The following is a 20386-nucleotide window of genomic DNA, read 5'->3' on the forward strand; positions in this document are numbered from 1 at the left end:
AGACGGGGGGGGGGGGGTGGAGGGGCGAAGAACTTTACTGAGACCTCGACGAAATGGATCATGCGCTTATGGGCTTCCTTGGCAACCAATACAAGTGCACTTGCGAGGAACCCACTACGCTATAAATCATTGTAATTTTACTGGGACCCCGAGGAAGTGGATCATACTACAGTAAAAAAAATACTACGAGTAATATCCCTTATGGCTTCACTGTTTGTTGGCTTCTTTGGTCGTGTCTAACAAAGGAACGAGTCCCTCGAACCCTTCTTTTGGGAATATGAGTACATCAGCTTGCGGGGTTACATGTATACGGCCATGCGGTGAGGGCGCCGTTCACTGATCCAGCCTCACCTCGACAAAAATAATTCAGACTCCAACCCTTCCGCCTTCACAAGTGGCTCAGCCCGCCCCAGATACAGCTTGCTTCTCCGAGTGCTCTCTTTCTATTATTTCTTCAGATGCATTTCGATTTTCGCTGCTTGAGAGGCAAACGTTTCCTACTCTAAAAGGAGAAGGCGTCTGCATGTAGAAATGCCACTTGAGCGCGCGGCACTTGAGGTTTCGACAGCTCGCGTTCGCGTTCAGGTGGCCCGCATAAGAGGCGTCGTTCGAAGCTAAGAAGCGGAACGATCGCGGAAGGAAGCGGACACACGCCGGCCGCTCGGACCAACCTGTCCCTGTTTCTTCATCACGGCTACACCACGCAGAAACAGTCACCCTGTTTATTCCTCTCGAGGATGTTGCCAACAGCGCCGGCTTCACCTCCTGCGGCTGTGTTCTTCCTCCGCACTGCGTTCTCTCTCGGTTTATTATGTTTCTTTTCACGCAGATCACGGCGCGCGGCTTCTTTTCTATCTCCCTTTCTTGTTTTCCTCGCCCACCACTTTCTGCCACACCTACAAAGCGTGTTTACATCAATGGCCACCGAATCCTGTTTCTGTTGCGAATCGCCCATTCCGTGTCAGCTCGACCACGACACGCAGCAATAAAGGAGTGTGTTTTCTTCCGCGCTCCTTATTTCTCCTCTGCGAAATTGCGATGAAAGTGGAACGGCATTCTTCGCGGGTACGCGTGGAGGTCGGCGGCGAAGAATGAGCTTGAGGCGGTGACGTCGGGAGAGGGAGCGCCCGAGGCAAGAACTCGCGAAGGCCGCGGTCAGCCACCGATCACTGCCTTCCCCTCACGCTCCGAACCTGATAATTCGACGAACGTAACCACTCTGAAAACTCGATCCGAAGAATGAAGCGGTTCGCGATCAAACCGGTGCCAAAAGGGACGCTGGCCAGGAGAGAGGCCAACCAAGGAGGAATGACAAGTATTCGGAGGAGGGGGGAGGAGACGCGGAATTCGTATTGTCGGCTGCGCGCGCGGGAATAAAAAAAAGCTTCGCTGGCGCGCGACTTCAGCCGCCCCACCTGCTGCGGCTCGGCTACTTCGTCTTCACGGTTCATCGCTTTAATAAACGACCGCTGCAGCCAAATGGCCAGCAGCATAAACCTTCGTGTTCCTTAGAGCCTCTCCTCGTGCTCCTGCTCGTTGTCTTTCTTCGCCGCGAGTGCTCCTGTACGCTCCCAGACACAGCTTGGAATGACGGCTGTCGCTGCGTGGCTTCTGTGCGGCCTTGAGAGCACACCTAGGGCATCGGCTATTCCTGCTCCCGGTGCAGGCTTGCCTCTCCTTCGTGCGGCATTACGTAGGCGCGCTTCGGGAGCACGTTTTCGAAACGACGCTCAAGGATCGAGACTGTGGGAAAGGAGGAGAGGTCCGGTCCATAACAATGAGCAATCAGTAGAGGCGAATGGCTCTGGCACACCAGAAATACCCGCAGCACGGTACACAGGGTCGCTGGAAACGTCCCGGCCGGTCTGCGATCCACTCCGTGTACGGTTCCAGCACTTGAACGTCGATAACGGCAGCCACACCATATGCGAGGCCTCTTCAAGCAGCTTGTGGACGTCAAGCATTTTATTTTGCGGTCTGTACCACGTGATGCATCTCGAGGCAATATGTGAAGCTTGAGAACATTATTTTGCAGCCTCGAAACCACGATACGATGCACCTAATATGCATTGTCTGTACAGTAGAATGTACTTATCACAATGTCCCAAGGTACGGCAACAGCTGCCGTGGTCGGTACAGCACCAGGTACTCGGTTGCTCGAACAGTAAATACAGCGAGCAATTCCCTGGCCAGGTGGGCAGTCCTGAAATATCTCTCTTAAAGTAGCGTGTAAGATGGATCGTTATTTGACATGATTTATTGGCTTTTGTGGCTCTATGAGATAACCAACAATCAAAAGCTATGACTGCAATTTTTTTAATATCAGGTTGTCGTCCGTCTAACGTCGCGTCGCACATCGGTTTGAAATTTTAATACAAGGGCAACTTTTATTCCGCTGTCCATCAAACCATCAAAGTGCGCCAGTCACGTCCCTATGTGGAAGTGAACCCCTATTCGGCAACTAAGCGTTACAACGACACATTTTGTGACTCAATTGTAAGCCGATCCCTCACGTGCACGGTACATGCATGCTTAAAAAAGAAAGAAAGAAAGAAAGAAAGAAAGAAAGAAAGAAAGAAAGAAAGAAAGAAAGAAAGAAAGAAAGAAAGAAAGAAAGAAAGAAAGAAAGAAAGAAAGAAAGAAAGAAAGAAAGAAAGAAAGAAAGAAAGAAAGAAACTGAAACGCAGTTGCCTTTTGTGCCGACCGAACAACCCAAGGCAAGGCACGAAGGTGAGGAAGGTGGCCGCTCTGAATGCAGATCAAACAAACATGACGGTGCCAAGCTACGCGAGAGGCGTGTAAGCAAGGGCCTTGCATTGACAATGCGCGCCTACGCACCCATTTCACAGGTCTGCTCTCCAATCGACAATTGATGTTGTTGCACAACGAGTAGCGAACAATGCCTGGCTGAGAAAAAGAAAATTACAAAAGAGAGATTAGCTACAGTATAGTAGAGGAATTTATATGCAAACACTAACGCCGTTTCTCGGCGATTTTCTGCTATCTATAATAGGGAGTCCCCAACTTGCGAATGGAGTCACTGCGATCGCCTCGCAAGTTGCCTGCAGCATTGCTCGTATGGAGCGAACGATCTTAGCGAGTACATCTTGCATTCAGCTGAAATCACAGCGAACGCATCTTTAGGTCTACATGAATGTACACACCTTAAGTGCACGCGTGTGTTGTCATAAAGCATTTCGTGAGTAATTGCATGTTCTAACGCGTATACATGGGTCAACACATTGATGTTCCCCGACTTTTTTATGTTTGCATATTCTTTTCCCTTTATGGTGAACCTCCTTGCCTGAAGACCTGCGCACGTGGATATGTGCACATGGCCATGCATGTTGGGATGTCAGCCGCTGGTTACTCGTAAAAATACTCGCCGCTGTTTCATTCTTTTCTCGAAGAAATCAAACAAAGCTCAAATGAGGTACCACACCAGTTAGGCGATTATGTTTAAACCAGAGCTCGCTAAATAGAGCTTGCCGTGACGCATACGACTGCAGTACAGCCCGTCCTCTTTGACTGTAAAGTCGCAGTGCAAGCAAATGCAGCTGAATGAGCGCGTTGTCTATGGCCCACGTAAAGCCCTCCAGTTTGTCGGCTGCACTTGCAAGAATTGTTCGCTGAACTAAGCGGCCGCAGCCGTGCCACATGGCTCGCTCGCAAGCACTCTATGGTGCCGCAGTCTTGCGAAATCAGCCGTCCTTTACAGCTTCTTGCAAGTGCGCGCAAGAAACGACGATAGGCATCTGTTTTAGACCGCGTCTCGCCTATTCTTCTCCGTTCAGAAGGCTGTCCCAACCGCGGGGAATGCGCGATATACTCCTGTTGCACCACTTCCAAGAACGGTCTCAAGGTCCTGTGCAGCCCCTTCGTTCGTTGGTTGGTTGCACGCTTTCTTTACTCGGATGGAAGTCATTCGCTAAATTATCTCTGTCATCGAAAATTTTAAACTTTGTAATATATAAAAAAAGTCTTATCTACGCAGAAGCCACAGCACATTTTTTATAAAATCAGTGGTGTACGATGAGCGGCTCGCTTTGTGTAAGACGCGGGGTATGTCGACATGTTTAAACACAGAGTATACTTACATCAATTCTGCCCATTTCTTTCTCTTTCTTTTTTCCACCACTTGGATCCCTTCAACATAAAATAAACAATCTTCTGCCTGTCGACATGGGGTCTCCGTCTGACACGTGCACATTGAGGTCGCGAAAGATATTTTCTACTCGGGTCACGCGATCATCGGCAATAAAATTACTATTGTTGAACGTCTTAGCAAAGACAAGACTACGTAAATACGCAGCCGAAAAGGTGTGGCGCGTGAAAAGGAGCTGCATCATCTGCTACGGCGACGTGCGCGTTGCCTTCAAGAATCGCTTCCTGCACAATGACTGGACTTGCCGTCTCTTCACGCGTGGAAGCGGTTAATCAGATCAAGACATTTCGCACCGTGCCCATCATATACAGTAATCATATATATGCCTCAGTATCAGAACTGTATAAGGGAATGTTTGTTCCCTTTGGAGGGAACTCTTGGATGGTGGTCACCGTGCTTTTCAAAAACAGTACAAGAAGAAAATGAATCCTGTATATCAGGGGCGTAGCCAAGGGGGGGTTGGGGGGGTTCAACCCCCCCCCCCCCCGAAATTTTTCAGTTTTGCTTGCGTATATATACACGCACACATACAAACGCACGCACGAACATACATAAAGTATGGTTGAAACCCCCCCCCCCCCCCCCCCGAAAAAAATTTCTGGCTACGCCCCTGCTGTATATATAATATGGTCGTGTGTGTGTTAAGTGTTGCATGACCTGTGTGTATCGGTTCGTTTATCATCGCATTCACCTGGAGAAGAATGAGGCTTACCACTAGGTAACCCACTCAGTTTGTACTAAATAGCCTCTCCTGGCCCTTTTAATGCATTGGAAGATCGTCTGCATTTATTTCCTTTCTTCTTCTTTTTTTTTAAGGACAGTTTTATCCTAATGATGGCGTGAATGCGTTAGAATCAGACTAAGTTTCTCCGCTTTTATGATATCTCACTTTAAGTGCGGCTCTACGCTTTTCACTTTTTTTCCCTCTTTTCATGTTTCTTAGTCGGTAACACATTCTTTTATTTCATAACCTTAAACTCACTCCCACAGCATTAATTTTAACACTTCCGCGATCTAGCATACCCTGTTCCAAGTTATATGTTGTATTTTCAACATCAGCATCATCATCAGCCCACTGTAGAGCAAAGGCCTCTGCCATGTTTCTCCAGTCAACCTGGTCCTTTACTTGCCGCGGCCACGTATCCCCTCAAGCTTCTTAATTACTGTAGACCAAATAGTTCAATGGTTGAATTTTACTGTAGATCCAGTAGAGTAAGTTAAATGGATCGAGCAGCAGGAGACAAGCATTGCCAGCCTAACAGCCTGGATCCCTTAGCTGCCAAGCATCGTACGATAGAAGATGTACGCATTCGCTTTCGCGCCACGGGAAACTGACATTTGTATTCGTTTCGCTGGCGATCATCCCGTATGCGAGTACTGACCTAACCCGCGGTCATTTGTAACCATTTCGATTCATTTATGCGGGGCCCCCTCCAGATGTATAGTACGGAGCTCCGCGTTGCTGACCAGACGGTCGCCGCTTGTCCCAGGACTGCCCCGCGTCATCGAGCTGGCCACCCAGCGTGCTCGCATCGCGTCTTTCTCCTTCTCGAGGCGCTAACACAAAAGCGGGCCGGAGGTACGAGCATCACAATGGCACGCGCCTATGCATGCGACAGCGGAGAGGGAGAGACGAGACGAAAGTGAAGCGGAGAAACATCTCGCGCGCATAGGCTGAAAACTGAAAGCAGGGCAGCGAGGTCTGCGGATCTAATGCGGGGCGACGACGACGAGTGAACTCGCCAAGACCAACGCTGGCATAGAATGGAGCCAGCGAGACGGCACGAGAAAAGCACGATGACTTAAAAAGAAGTCACAAAAAGAGAAAAAGCTGCGAAAGTCGGTGCGAGACAATGCCCGCTTTACATATCGTAATAATTCTTTTTTCTCTCTTCTTTATATAAAGCGACGTGAAATCCGGCGTGTCGCACGACACTTCGTGCCGAAGCCATGAAGGAGAAACCTCAGTTTCGACAAGCGAAGGGCGCGCGCAGAAGGCCGAATTCGTCGCTTTCTTTTATCCCTGCGCTCTCCTTTCATGTCACTTTTTTTTTTTCCCCCGCGCATATTGTCGAGGCCGCGAGAGCGACACAGAACAAAAGAAAGCACGTACACACATAGGTATTTCGTGCGGGCGACGGAGTGACCGCGCGCGCGCCGCAGAGAGTTGTCAATCTTCACGCTTGGCAGTGCGTGCCGTCGGTGTCATGCGAGTCGGCCGCGCAACCACGGTTGCCCATCGCGTGAGAGTGCGCCGTTCTCGAGGGCGGCGCCTCGCTCTCGTGGCTTGGCTCATTATGTCTTTGTTCGGCCCCTGCAGCGAGAGCCCAGTCTCTCGTTGGAGATGAGACATTACGAGACCGGAAGCTGGCACAATACCGCCGATCGTCGCGCAATGCGTAAACCCGACGCGTGCGCAGCGCGTACGATGTGGTCCACTGTCACAAATTAAGTCGTGTGTCTCCCGAAACAGAATAATGAATGATGATAGACGCGGCAGTAGAAGGCGCGAACTTATTTTAATTCGCCTGGAATTATTCTATGTGAACTTGCATCAGTACACTATAGTTCTATCACTCGGCCTCCACCAGGATGCTACCATTACGGCCGGGAATCGAGCCCTCGACCTCGCGCTCAGACTCGGAAGGCCACATTCCCAGCCTAAAGGAAGCAGCTAATCCTAAATAAATCACTGTAAAAACATAACTTTATTTTTCGAATTTAAAAACGTGCTTTAACTTGTTAGGGCGAACACTTCTGCCATAATAATTTATCAAGCATTCATATCATATGTCATCAGAATACTAAATCTATGTACGCTTTAAGAATTTATTCGTTTTTCAGCAAAGGATTGTATTAGCCACTAATGCCGAAGTGTTGAGTTGAAATCAGTTTTAATGGATAATGTTAAGGATGAATTTCCAAATATACGTTTATGAGCACATGTAGTGGACGAAGAAGTACCATTGCATTTATATAGGTATGTAACAGCGTTAACTTAATAGAGACATACGCAGTTTCAGCAGATTACCATGTGCGCTTTCAAGATGCCTGAGCCGTTGGAACGTAGCTAAAATGGCATATATGCCTAATTAAGCAATAATTAAGAGCGGGGGAAACCGATATCTTTCAGAAAGAGGTACAAGAAGATGGCAGCTGGCGCTGCCGCACGGTGCTGTATAACGTTATGCACGCGGCAATCTTGTCAACGAAAGAAAGAAACGTGCGACAATGACTAACGTCAATTAAAAAAAAAAGGTCATAGCTTATCACGGTTCTAAGATAAGGCTGCTGTACTTGGATTCAAGGGTTAGATCCTACCATCGGATCCTTGAATTTTCTTTTCACTGAACTTACCTGCCAGTGTACACCTGCTCGTTGCAACGTTCGTTAAAGGGAGTCAAAGAATGCTTCGCATTAAAGTTTTCGTACTTGAAGAGGCGTTAGAGAAAGGGAGTATGGGGGATGAGGTAACGGTCATTTAGCCTTAGTCTACAGTGAAGAAGGCTGGTACCGTTGGTGGCTACGAGAATTGATGCTAATCGCCGAGAGAAACCAATGACGTGGAGGTTAGGAACTTTGGAATAGAAGCCGGCTCACCGCGAGCGGCGTAGGACGGGGAAGCTGTGCCCATGCCGAAGCGCCCGAAGGAGCGTACGGACGCCGTGTGACTGCGTCTTATACGATATTTCCCGTGTAGAATTATGTAGCAGATTGCGGAGAGTGGTGTGGATGCATCTTTCACGCTTACTATTGCTTCCTGCTGGATACAGAGGTGCCATTCGCGGAGTCCGCGAAGTGGACTCCGCGGAGTGATTGGATAAAACTTGACATCCAGCGGATCGCTGTCAATCGTAATCGCTGGCTCTTCGGGTCTCCAGACAGCTCAGGCTGATACTCACACGACCGATTTAGTGTTTTGAACTCTTTTAAATTACCCTCCCACGTGGTGATTACGCTTTTCGGTCGCGTCTGCCCGCACCACATCTTCTCTGTCTGCTGTGCGTGAACAATGAGAAATATATTGGCCAAAAGGCGCAGTGATGCCCCAGAGACATAACGGTGCACGTTCCCGTTTCCTCGTGCAGCTACACACGCTCCAATAAAACACGTTAGGAATGCAAAAGCACGGAGATACTATGCGCCCAGAGGAGCCCGATCACGACCACCAAGTATACACGCGCGCGTGGCCAGCCAGTCCTCCCTAATTACGCAAAGCAGCCATAATTCTTTTTATGCTCGCTGTGAGAAGACCAGGCGTGCATCTCGCAATCTCGGGGCGCGTCGCCATTGCCGAGGCGCACGCCCGCCGCCGCCTTTTTATGCGCTCGCTGGGAACCATTGTTCAGACAATGAGTCGCGTCGCGCGTTGTTGCTTATGCGTGATGCGCGGCCTCAGCTCTTCTGGAGGTATTTAATTGTCCCAGCTATGAAATTCTTCTTCATTATCCAATAATCTCCTGTGACTATAGTGCTGCTTTCTTAGATTCTACATATAGTTTTCAAAAAATGTATGCTGTACCGAATGTATTTGAAGGGGGATTAAAATGAAGTCATTAATATCAAAACAAACGCACAAGTAATTTGGAGTCTGCGGGTTCGGTTGCCATCGGTGGCAAGTTGTTTTTTCGTTCGATTCATCTCCCTTTATCTTATAATCACAAAAGTTCAATAAAAAAAAACTAAAATTAACGTTCCCTATGCCTTCCTTAGCTTAATTATTGGTTGCCTTCATACCGAATGTATGTATGACCTGAGCAGCGAACTCGTATCCGTGCCTGAAACGTATATAAACCTACCTAATTGCGGGGCGGGGAGTTTCGTCACCTTTCTACATCACGTGCGATGTGACAATCCGCAGTTTGTTCGTGGTGGAGTTCATGTGGCGTTGCAGCTTTGAAAAGTGGGACATGTTAATACGTATAGCGACGGAATCTGCTTAGACGCTTATTTTCTTAGCCAGTGCACCATTGGAAAGTTCTGCGCACTCTGGTATTGCAACACAATGCACCGCTACTTTCATCAGCACGGCAGGGAAGGGCGAGACAAGCGGCTGCATTTTTACAAAAAGATGTCTTCTCGCTGCGAAGGCCTTTGTATGGTGATTCCGTGTTTTCTTGCTTTATTGAAAGGCTCACGTTACATGCATGTCTGTTACTTTGTTCCTTCCTTTCTTTTTTTTTTCGAATAGAGCATGGTGAAAACAATAATTAACGAGGGGATTTCGTCAAAAGCGCAGTTAGCATTGGCTAACTTCGTACCGCGGCGAGCGGCAAGTGTAAAATTAATTGAAAAGGAAGGCGAGAAGCAAAAGTAAAATCAAGTCACTAAGTGCAAGGAAGAGAATAAGCCAGTAGGGCATGCATGCAGTGCGTGTGTGCAACAGTTGAAAGTGCAGGAAATGGCGAGGAAGCGCTGGAGAGGCGCATTTCCTTGTTTCCTCGTAGAAGCAACAACCTTGGTAACAAGTGCCAACGAGTGAGGAAAGCGGAACCCTGCAGACACCGTATGGTTCTTATAGTTGGGTACGTTACGGCGAAAGTAAAGAGAAGTTCCGTTCGCTTTTTTTTTCTGTCGGGGGAATGGAGCTTTCTTCACTACCACATGCTTCAAGAATAGTTGCCAGACCTATTACAGTCAGCATGAATTTGAGGTCTGTTGCCCGCTACTACACGCCAAGCTGAAAGGCAGCAGGCATGATGTTTGTATCACATGCTTGTCAAGAAAGGCAAATAGAGGAAGAAGAGTACGACGCTCCGAGTATCAGGAAAAGGAGGCAAGCAGCGAACCGTGCGACCATTCGCAGCAGAGAACGCCGAAAGGAAACGAAACGACTGCGCAGAGACGACGCAAGCAAACAGATTGCAATCCGCAACGGAAAGACAAAACGCCAGCCGTCACGCTCGGTGACGGCCGAACAACCATTACGCTTTGCAGGCGTGATCGAGCACTCGAGCAAGTAGACCGCGCGAAGCATGCTTGCACGACTTGCGCGACAAGTGTCGATGGCGTTAGCGCGGTTATGTTCCTGCCGTCAGCCTACACAGCGAGAATGGGCAGCGCAGGTCGATATGCATTGTTCTGGAGAAGCTACTTCATTTGCGATGCTCCAAATTCTAGATAACCTGTCCCTCGTTCCTTACCGTTCTGTCAGAGAAGCGGGATTGCAGCCCTGTACAGCGAGGATGTTGTGACTATTTTAGTGTCTTTTGTTCCACTGCAGCGCTGAGCAACTCCACCTCGATACAACAGTGTTCGTCAACAAAGGAATTACAGTCCTAACAACGTCTTTACACGCGAGTGCGTGTTGTCCCTCATTATTTCCATGGCACTGGGCTAAGAATCAAGCATACGTCATGGTGCTTGTCGCAGTTCCATCAGATATGCAAACGACCAGAAGAAAACCAGGCCACGCCACGATATTACTGAATCTTAGTTTGTCGTCCTGGCACGGCGGTAGGCTATATTCTCGATATTGTTGCTCGTGAGATACTGACGTCGCATTATTGCTTCTATAATCGCGATACTTTGTAATAAAAAAATCCGACTAATTTGTAAGAAGTCGAAGTTTGGCGGATGCAATTTCATGGTTTGTTGAATTGTGCGAACAGGACTAACCGTGCTCTCTGTCTCAACTTGCCGCCTTCTTACGTTCTGCACGCCTCCAACGAAAAAGTTAACACGAAATCATCTGATACCATGCGACGAGGTTGATCTTTTAGTCTACCCCGACACAGTCATCGGGCGTTCCAGTTATCTGCCTAAGTGTCTTTTTCAGAATATGATCTACATGTATTAAGCGACAAATGCTGGTGTATAGATAGTCACTTGAATGCTAACTTCCTCAGAGCACCAACCACGGATAACTGCGCAGTTGCACATAACCGATTAACAGTATGTGCAACGATTAACAGTTGCACATAACCTGAACGAAGCGACATATACAAACCTTATATGAAAAACAAGACAGGAAAAAAAGACGGCAGATCCCACGCATTGTGGGAATCGATGTAATGCGAAGCAGCCAGAAAAGAGCTGCATACATCGTCTTGTATGTCACTAAGGAAAATGCGTGTCATGGTTTTCATGTTAACTAATATTATTTATGTTCGTCACACAGTAACGCCGCGCAATACCAACTTCCGGGTAGATCAAGCTAGCGAAACGGCCGCCAGCGCACCAAGAGCGTGGTACGTAAGTCATGCTGTACATGACACGTGTGTCATGACTTTCATGTTAACTCGTATTATTTATGTTCGCCACACAGTCACGTCGCAAGATACCAATTTTGGTGTATATCAAGCTAGCGAAACGGCCGCCAGCGCACCATGAGCGTGGCACGTAAGTCATGCTGTACATGACGTGCGTGTCACGATTTTCATGTTAACTCCTGTTATTTATATTCGTCGCACAGTGACGTCGGAAGATACCAATTGTGGTGTATATCAAGCTAGCGAAACGGCCGCCAGCTCACCATGAGCGTGGCACGTAAGTCATGCTGTACATGCCATGCGTGTCATGATTTTCATGTTTACTCGTGTTTTTATGTTCGCCACACTGTCACGTCGCGCAATACTGATTTCGGGATACATCAAGCTAGCGAAATGGCCGCAAGCGCCCCATGAGCGGGGCACGTAAGTCATGCTGTACATGACATGCGTGTCATGATTTTCATGTAAACTCGTGTCATTTATGTTCGTCACACATTGACGTCACAAGATATCAATTTTGATGTATATCAACCTAGCGAAACGGCCGCCAGAGCACCATGAGCGTGGCATTTAAATCATGCTGTACATGACATGCGTGTCATGATTTTCATGTTATGACTTGTCATTTATGTTCGTCATACGTTCACGTTACGCCATACCAATTTTGGTGTACATTCGATTAACCAAGCGACCAGGAGAGCACAAAGTCGTAGGCGGCTAGATAGATAGATAGATACGCTCAAAGTCGCAGAAGTTCGCTAAGAAATGCTTCGCATTTAAAAAAAAGTAATGTTCCTACAGCATCAAGCTCTGTCAATAGTTCACATACAACACTTCTGAAATATGAACTTCACAAACTGATGTTCATAAGGATCATCAATCCATAGGCAAGGAACTTAAAAATGCTGGAGTACTCTGGCTTGCTTTATAAAATCTGCATTGCTCTTGTTTTCTCCATAGCATACCACAGTTCATCGTGGCATTTCAATTTACCGTAAGATTTCTAAGTTGCTTAAATAGCAACAGCCTTTTCCAAATCCGCGGTTGCATTGTGTTACCTCAAAATACATCTAAACCAGAACTTTAGAATTTTTGCCATGATATTAATGCTGAAGGACAAAAGGATACACTCTTACACACACCCGCAAGCATAATTCAGCGTAAGAAGGCAGCCCTCCATCTTTACGGCAACTCTCAATACTTTTAATTCCTTAAAATTGTTCGTTTCGCATGCAGCACGATAGCCTTCGGCACCTCACGCACAGTAATCGACAATTGCGCTTCGTTTGCAACTCGGATTATATACCACCCTGCCGATCGAAACGAAGAACGAGCTAGGCGCGCCTAGAGCTACATTGTCTTGTTTTCAAACAGCTCAAAATCATCAAACCAAACCCCATCCGGGAAATATAACCAATGCAAAACATCCAAGAAAGCGCGCGCGCTGCGCGCGATAGAATCAGCGCGCTTGCCATGCCGTGCAACCAGAAGATGCATCCGCTTGCCTTCAAAGCACCGCGGACCTTGTCGTGGCTATACATCTTAGCGCAACGTGGTCTGGGAGGTGCAGAGATGCTCGTGTAGATGTAGTTAAGCATTCCAATGACATACGCCTACAAGGCCCCGACTGAAAAATACAAAATTGGCATGCCGGAGAGGCCCTCGTATTGAGCGTTAACGGAAGCCGAAACAACTAGTGTATCAAATTATGCTCAGTGAACATCAATCCTCTGTTGTTCTTTTGTTGTTATGCGCTCAGCTACGTTGCAGATAGGTACCATTTCTCTTCATTCCATGAGGTGAGTGGAACAAAGCACACTTAGACAAGGACGGAGTAAGCAACACGACACAAGCGCTAACTATTTTTCAACAAGTGTTTAGTTGAAACATTTGTCGCAACTGGAAGCCGAAATGATGGAGCATGTTAGCACGCCTTCTTTAGTTGATCTGAAGAGGAACTTGCGTTTCTTCGTGCCAATTTTAGATAGCTTGAAGTCGTGCCAGTGTGACATGCGCACTCACCTCACACAATTCTGTACATAAGTATTCATCTGCTGGTTCAAATAACCATTTGCTGATAGTTAGCACTTGTGTCATGTTGCTTACTCCGTCTCTGTCTAAATGTGCGCTATTCCACTCATGTTATGTACCAACAAGCCCACGCTACTCTTTTCGTCTTCATTAGTAGCTAATACATTTGCGCAATCTTCAAAACATGTGGCGTGATGTATATGAAACCTAGATAACCAAGCTTACAATGAGCAAGAAATTAACATTGCACGCTGACAGTTGTTGCTCTGGGATGCGCCTTCGCCGACGCTGCTACCTACCGGCTTACTGCAAACTTTTTTTTTTTTAAGCAGAAAAGCGTGCACTCACCCGTTGCTTTTCGAAGGCACTTGTATTCCGAAACGGGCACCGGGTCAGTGCAGTCACAAGAGCAGTGGACCAAGGAAGCGAGCGATCGCAACTTCGCACACAGCACACGTTTTCTCCCTCTGGGCACAAGCCCGGCGCTTGTCGAGCTTATCCGATCTCGAGCAGAGGTCTTCGCCGCGCTCGGTTCGGGCACCTGCACCGACCGCTCTTTTTGGGAACGACGAACTCACGTGGGGGGCACCGAATAGGCAAATGACACGAATAGGTCCTCCGAAGTTGGCCTTCAACAAAGTGCGGGCGCGCGAACACTGACGCCCTAGCCGACAGGTCAGATCAGAAGAAGCCCGCTCAGCAGAGAATCCGGCGAACGCGTCGACCCGGTCGCTGCACGCACGCCGAAACCATCACGCCTGCAGAGGGCCCTTGCTGGGTTGTCCGTTCGGCAGTCCCCGACTGACTCGGCTGCTCTGGACGGTCGCTCTCTGCTCCGAGATGGGGGAGTGGGGGGCACGCCACCGGCCCGGTCTGCTCGGTGAGAGGAGAGCACCGCCGATGGCCCCATTACAGACCCGCTCTCTACACCCTTACCCAGCTGCCATCCGGCGTAGGGAGGAGAGCGGCGAAGCCAGTTGCACGCTGGTGCCGCACCTGACTAGGGCAGGGTACCACCTTGCTGCAAGCAACCGCTCTTACAGGGGACGCAAGAGCACACGTGGCGTTTCACAACTCTTGCGAACTCACGGAAGAGTTGTATACTACACCGTCACCTACACGCGCTGACTTTGAACCGCTGCCCATTGAGAAGTGCAATCGTCACGACTATGCATCACTGACCAGATCTTGTCGTGAGGGTCTGGTGGCTGTAGCATTCCGCTCACAGTGGGTGAGGCTACGTGTCTGTTTTTCATCGCGAGAAGTGCCGCATTCGCAAATACTTTCGTTCATAATCATTGCCACTGGCTAAGCGGCATATCTAATCATATGCCCCGTCACACGTTCTTTGGTCTTCTTATCGCCAGAGGATTCTTCACTGCTGAAAAATTATATGCCATTTTGTCCACGCACGAAGCTGCACGAACGGTGTTTTCATGTCATTTGACAAGAAGTTAGAATTATTTGGACAGTTCGATCGTCTGACCAGATTACTGTGCGCTCGGACCGTTACGTCAATAACCATGGTCAGTGAAGTAACGTAACAGCACTCGCCACAGGTGCACCAGTGGCGAGTGCTGTTGCTGCACACAGGGAGGCGCCAAGTCTCCCTCATTCCTTTACTCAGTCGGACCTCTCCGTTCATTATTTAAAGGGCAGGGTTATTGTCCAAGGAGGTTCTTGACGATAATGGCGGCCGATGAGCCGTGATGTTGCATTCCAAGAACTGTTTATATACTTCCCACCTTTACCCCCAGAAAGCCAGGGACCAAAGGCAAGCCCCTTTGTGAGAAGAACGTCTTCGTATCATTTTTACTTTTGCATCCATTGCGAAGCTTCTTCTTTTTCGGACTTGACCAATGGGGCGTGGGGGAAGCGTGTCTCCGTCAAAACATTGCCTCTCAGGGGTGGAGAGAATTCACTAAGGAAGATTTTCCGCTGTGCAAGAGGCAAAGACAACTTCGCAGGTGCCACTCAACGTCACTTAGGAACTCTTCACTTGCGATATAAAACACTCAGAGAGAATGTCCGTTCCGTCAGGGATTACTTTGAGGGGAACTATGTGTTCATTGTTTTCAATGAAAAGTGAGAAAAATTAGCGCAGCTAGATTTTCTCGCTTTTCATTGAAAACGACGATGCGGAGCCCGACAACGATGCGGAGCTCTTGCGTGTTGGCACGGAACTATCACGTCAGCTCGACCGCTTGGCGTCGTTGAACTCCGGGTTCTCGCCTCGCTTCACCATCGTCGGCTATTTGGTCAGTACCAAAGTTCCGCGGCTTCCAGGACGACGTTGTCTTGTGGATTGAGACTATCAATTCACTCGGCACACTCCATTCCTGGCCGGACCATCGGAAATGGCTGGTGGCAGGGGCGCAGCCAGAAATTTTTTTCGGGGGGGGGGGGGGGGGGATTCAAGCATGCTTTATGTATGTTCGTGCGCACGTTTGTATGTCTGCGTGTATATATGTGCAAGCAAAATTGAAAAATTTCGGGCTACGCCCCTGGCTGCATGGTGGCGATCAACAACATTCGCGATGGCGTCAATGCGTGGCACGGCTACGAAGCATCAGGCAACAATCCCGTCCTGAATGGTGTGCCAAAATCACTAGTCTTTTTCGTCCCCTTTCACATGGTCGCGACCTTATTTCCTCAGATCAACTCTCCACCGCGGATGGGAGCTGTGAGGCACACCACCTTGACGGTGCAGCTCGGGCGTGCACAAACCTGCCCTCCCTCGGAGATCAAGCTCGCGAGGCGCAGCGCCTCTATGGTACAGCTGTGCCCTGTAGCTCTTCCACGGACAGCTTCGCGGAGTGTCATGAGGCACTCCGCATCGACACTAGCCCCAAGGTGTACACCCCCGTACAGGTCGCAGACTTCGCGTCGATATCCACCACGCGACCATCATTTGTCGAGAGCACGACCACCGCCTCCAAGCTACAAAGGTCGCAGACGCGGCCTCCCAGTGCTTGAGCGCATGGATGCGCTGGCTTACTCTCTGAGGACGTCAGCGCTATTACAGCCAGTATATAACGGACGAACCACCCCTCCCGCTTCGACCCAGCTCATAGGTACCTGCGTTGACACTCCTCATCCGACACATTTGCAAACGCCCCCAGTCTCGCCTTTGCTAGAGGTGCATGTGCAGATGCTAGCTCCTCTCGTGCCTGACACGCCACCTGGGATCGCATTGGAAGAGCCTATGGCAGCCATGAACGTGCTTGCCGCTTTTTCAGTATACAGAGCAGTCGATGGCACCCGATCACCTCCCGCTGAGCGAGATGGTTATACCGGACAAGATGCACCAACAAGCATATGCCTGCGCAGGGTTCCCCTTCAGGAAGGGGGGGGGGGGAGGGGAGGTTAATCGCAGCGCCCCCCCCTCCCTATTAAGTCAATGTATGGGGCAGACTTTGCGCCCCCTAAAGCGACAGGTGCAGCCCATGGGCTATAGAAGACGGCCTCATTAGATTAGCGGCTAGCATTTCTTTTATTTGTTCGGCAATCACGGCCCAAGCTCGAAGACGAGAAGGATGAAGTCAGAGAATAGAACAGCCGGCCCAGCGAACGGGTGCTGTCTACGTATATATATATATATATATATATATATATATATATATATATATATATATATATATATATATATATATATATATATATATATATATATATATATATATATATATATATATATATATATATATATATATAAGGCTTTCGCCTTAATACAACATACGGCCTTGTGGCACTCCCCGGCAAGGTGACTTCTCACCTAGCCGGGGAGTGCCACAAGGCCGCATGCTGCACCTAGCGAGACGTATAACTAAGCGTGAGGGTTAGCAAGCAATGCCTCCCCAAATGTGCACTCATCTGAATAATTAATCTATAAGTCCAGGGCTGGGCAAAGATACTTTGAAATTGTATCGCGATACGATACAAGATACTCAGGAAAGAAGTATTGGAGATACAGATACAAGATACTACCGCAATAATTGTATCCGATACGATACTTGCCAATTGTATCTTAAGATACTTCGATACATTCGCAAATTTGTTATTATAGACCCCCTAATGTAGTAGCGAACGTCTATGCACGAAAAGGTTTGCTTGAAAATTTCTTTAATGTGACCAATTTTGTTTAATTTTAATGAAATGTGCGTTAGTATTTCAAAAGTATTGTCCTTCTTGCTCCAAGTGCATTAGTTTACTTCCGACAGAACTTATTGAGGTTTGTTTTGGCTGCTTAACAGGACAGCTCTTCGCTGATAGCGGCTCTTGCTTGTCATTTTTGTAATTGATGGGAGTCGCTGCTCAGCTTGCCGACCAGCTAGCGGGTTCCGATCTAATCACAAGAACTTCAATACGAAGCCTTCGCACGATGGCGCAAATACCGGTGTGGAGTTTTACCTTGTCTGTAAAAGACCGTTCACGCAATACCAAATCACCGGTGTACAGTAGCAACAACGTTGCTGGCGATATTTTTCGTGACGCACTGTGTATGCGTAGAGCTCAAAACTGCAATGACTTTTCATGTTCTACTTATCTGCTGGCGTAAAGGGTTCGTTATCAATATATTCACTAACGTGCAATTTTTTAACAATTTTTCTTCAACGAGAGAATACGTTCACCCCAGAAATGCCTAATACCTATTGTATTGTCACGTGGTGGTAAGGATAAAGAAGGCGGCAGTCACTTTGGTAGAGACTAAACTGCTCACTTGGCAAACTTGTGCCAAGAAAACTAAGCAACTCATAATACAAGCAAAGCACTCTGTACACTGATAGCGGCAATAAATGTCGTTGGCCTTCGGTATTCTGATCATAGACGGAACGCGTGGTCACATCTGCGATCGAACCTTCCAGCGTTACCGATGGTGCTCGCGTAAGCTCCCGAATGAACTACAGTGCTCGCGTCCTGCGCATAATTTTAATAATAATTGCTGCAGTTTTACATCCCAAAACCACGACATGATTATGATGTCCGCCGTAGTGGAGGGCTCCAGAAATTTCGACCACTTGGAATTCTTTAACGTGCTCCTAAATCTAAGTACACGAGCCTCGAGCATTTCGCCTCCATCGAAATGTGGCCGCCGCGGCTGGGATTCGCGCGTAATCTTAACAGAACAATCTGAAACAACTGCGAAGCTTCCGAAACATCGCGACATGTCTTGAGCTGAGCGCTGCTAATAATGTTTTTGCAGTTTAAAGCCGATCCCACCAAAATAAAGAAATGAGAGCGCGTGGCAAGTTGCACAAATCGTCGCAGCACAGCGCTGCTATTCACGGTATTGCCACCTATATGTCCGATTAACCGGTGATTAGTAATAGTAAAAAAATTAGGGAGGCCTAAAAAAGGAAAACAAATCAAATATATCTAAATAAAATAGAAAAGTCGTTCTGTATCAAACATTCATCGTGAATAAGTATTGAAACACAATACAGGCGGCATCCCTAATAGCTATGACAATTAATCATGAAGCATCTTGAACTTACTTGTTATTGTAAGACAGTAAAAATATTTGGTGCCTATCAAAAATTGACTGAAACGGCTCGTTGGGACGCTCATGAGAAAAACAGATCATTTGGTATATAGCACTGTTTCTCGAATCCCCTTCCTAACAACATTAAGATGGCTCATAATTATTTCCATCATTATAATGCAAACTCAATTTCGCTCTTTTACTAAGCAGTAAGCAGGATGTTTGGTACTGCATACTCAGTGCGCGCTCACATGATTACATATTTGTTTTCAAAATCACCTCGCAGAACAGTGAGCTAAAGCGAAATATAAATGTGCAAACAGTAGCAGAAATAAAGCAGACAGTTCAATGTAAGAATAAAGCAGAGAACTTATTTTGGCAGCACGTTACAAGAGGCATATTTGTGCGACCAGACCGGAAAAAAAAGTTCAGAGCCCTAGGTAATGTACGGGATGCAAAAGAAGGACAACTAAGAAAGAACTTGTGCTAACAATCAAATTATGATTTCAAAAGCTCTTTGAATAAAGATAGCAGGAAGATAATAATAATAATTGTTACGGTTTAGCACCCCAAAACCACGATGCTATTATGAGAGACGCCGAGTGAAGGGCTCCGGAAAGTTTGACCACCTGGAGTTCTTTCACGTGCACCTAAATCGAAGTACACGGGCCTCAAGTATTTTCGCCTCCATCGAAAATGCGACCGCCGCGGCCGGAATTGGATTGACAGCAGGAAGAAAAAGATACGGTGCACGAGCATATATTCTGTTAGATAAGCGCTTCATCTATTAGATCTAGCATCGGTACTAGTGCTGCTACAGTTAGGATCTTATTTGCACATAAGTCAATCGCATGTAAGTCGAACTTACATCCACAAGATCCTTCAAATCGCTTGTGTGTGAAAGCCACGACAAGCAAAGCAACCCTATACTTCAGATTTAGTAACGAAGCACTGCGCAGGGGAGCGGCATCAGAATTTGCGCGACAGTCGCCGCACGCATTGTGGTACGCGGCGCTGGACAGTGGATAAGGGTATCATGGCACTGGCGCACGAAAAAAGAAAAAAAAATCGAGAAAACGAAAGGCACGTGAGCTAAGCTGGACGTTCGCGCGCTTGTTCTGTCGTGACTACGCGAGCGCTGTCAAGTTGCTCTGCTCCACCAAAACGGACGCGCACACTTCATTGCCTGCCTTCACTGGTGGACTTTGCCGGAAAAATAAAATTATGTCACTGCGCTGAGTTTTACTGAGGCGCTTTAGTAGCACCAGTACCAGCTTGAGAAGGGGAGTTGAGCCAGCGATTATTGTTTCGTACGCTGGTGTTCCTATAGGAGTATCTTGTATCTTAAGATACACGATACATTATTGAATGTATCGGAAATACAGATACAGATACTCGTCTTGCGAGACGTATCGCGATACAGATACAAGATACCCAAAGAGTATCTGAGATAGTATCTAAGATACATGTATCTTCGATACTGCCCAGCACTGTCTA

The 20386-nt window shown here is 47.7% G+C and overlaps 1 protein-coding gene across 1 annotated transcript in view; it reads right to left on the reverse strand.

The window, feature by feature from the left end:
* LOC119388161 (calpain-C-like) overlaps positions 1-14248 on the reverse strand; it is a 75228-nt gene extending 60980 nt beyond the window's left edge. Inside the window, 1 exon segment of the mRNA XM_049413846.1 lies at positions 13756-14248. The gene's annotated coding sequence lies outside the window, so the exon portion shown is untranslated.
* Positions 14249-20386: the final 6138 nt, after the last annotated feature.

The sequence above is a fragment of the Rhipicephalus sanguineus genome, chromosome 3, assembly GCF_013339695.2.
Source record: "Rhipicephalus sanguineus isolate Rsan-2018 chromosome 3, BIME_Rsan_1.4, whole genome shotgun sequence".
NCBI lineage: Eukaryota > Metazoa > Arthropoda > Arachnida > Ixodida > Ixodidae > Rhipicephalus > Rhipicephalus sanguineus.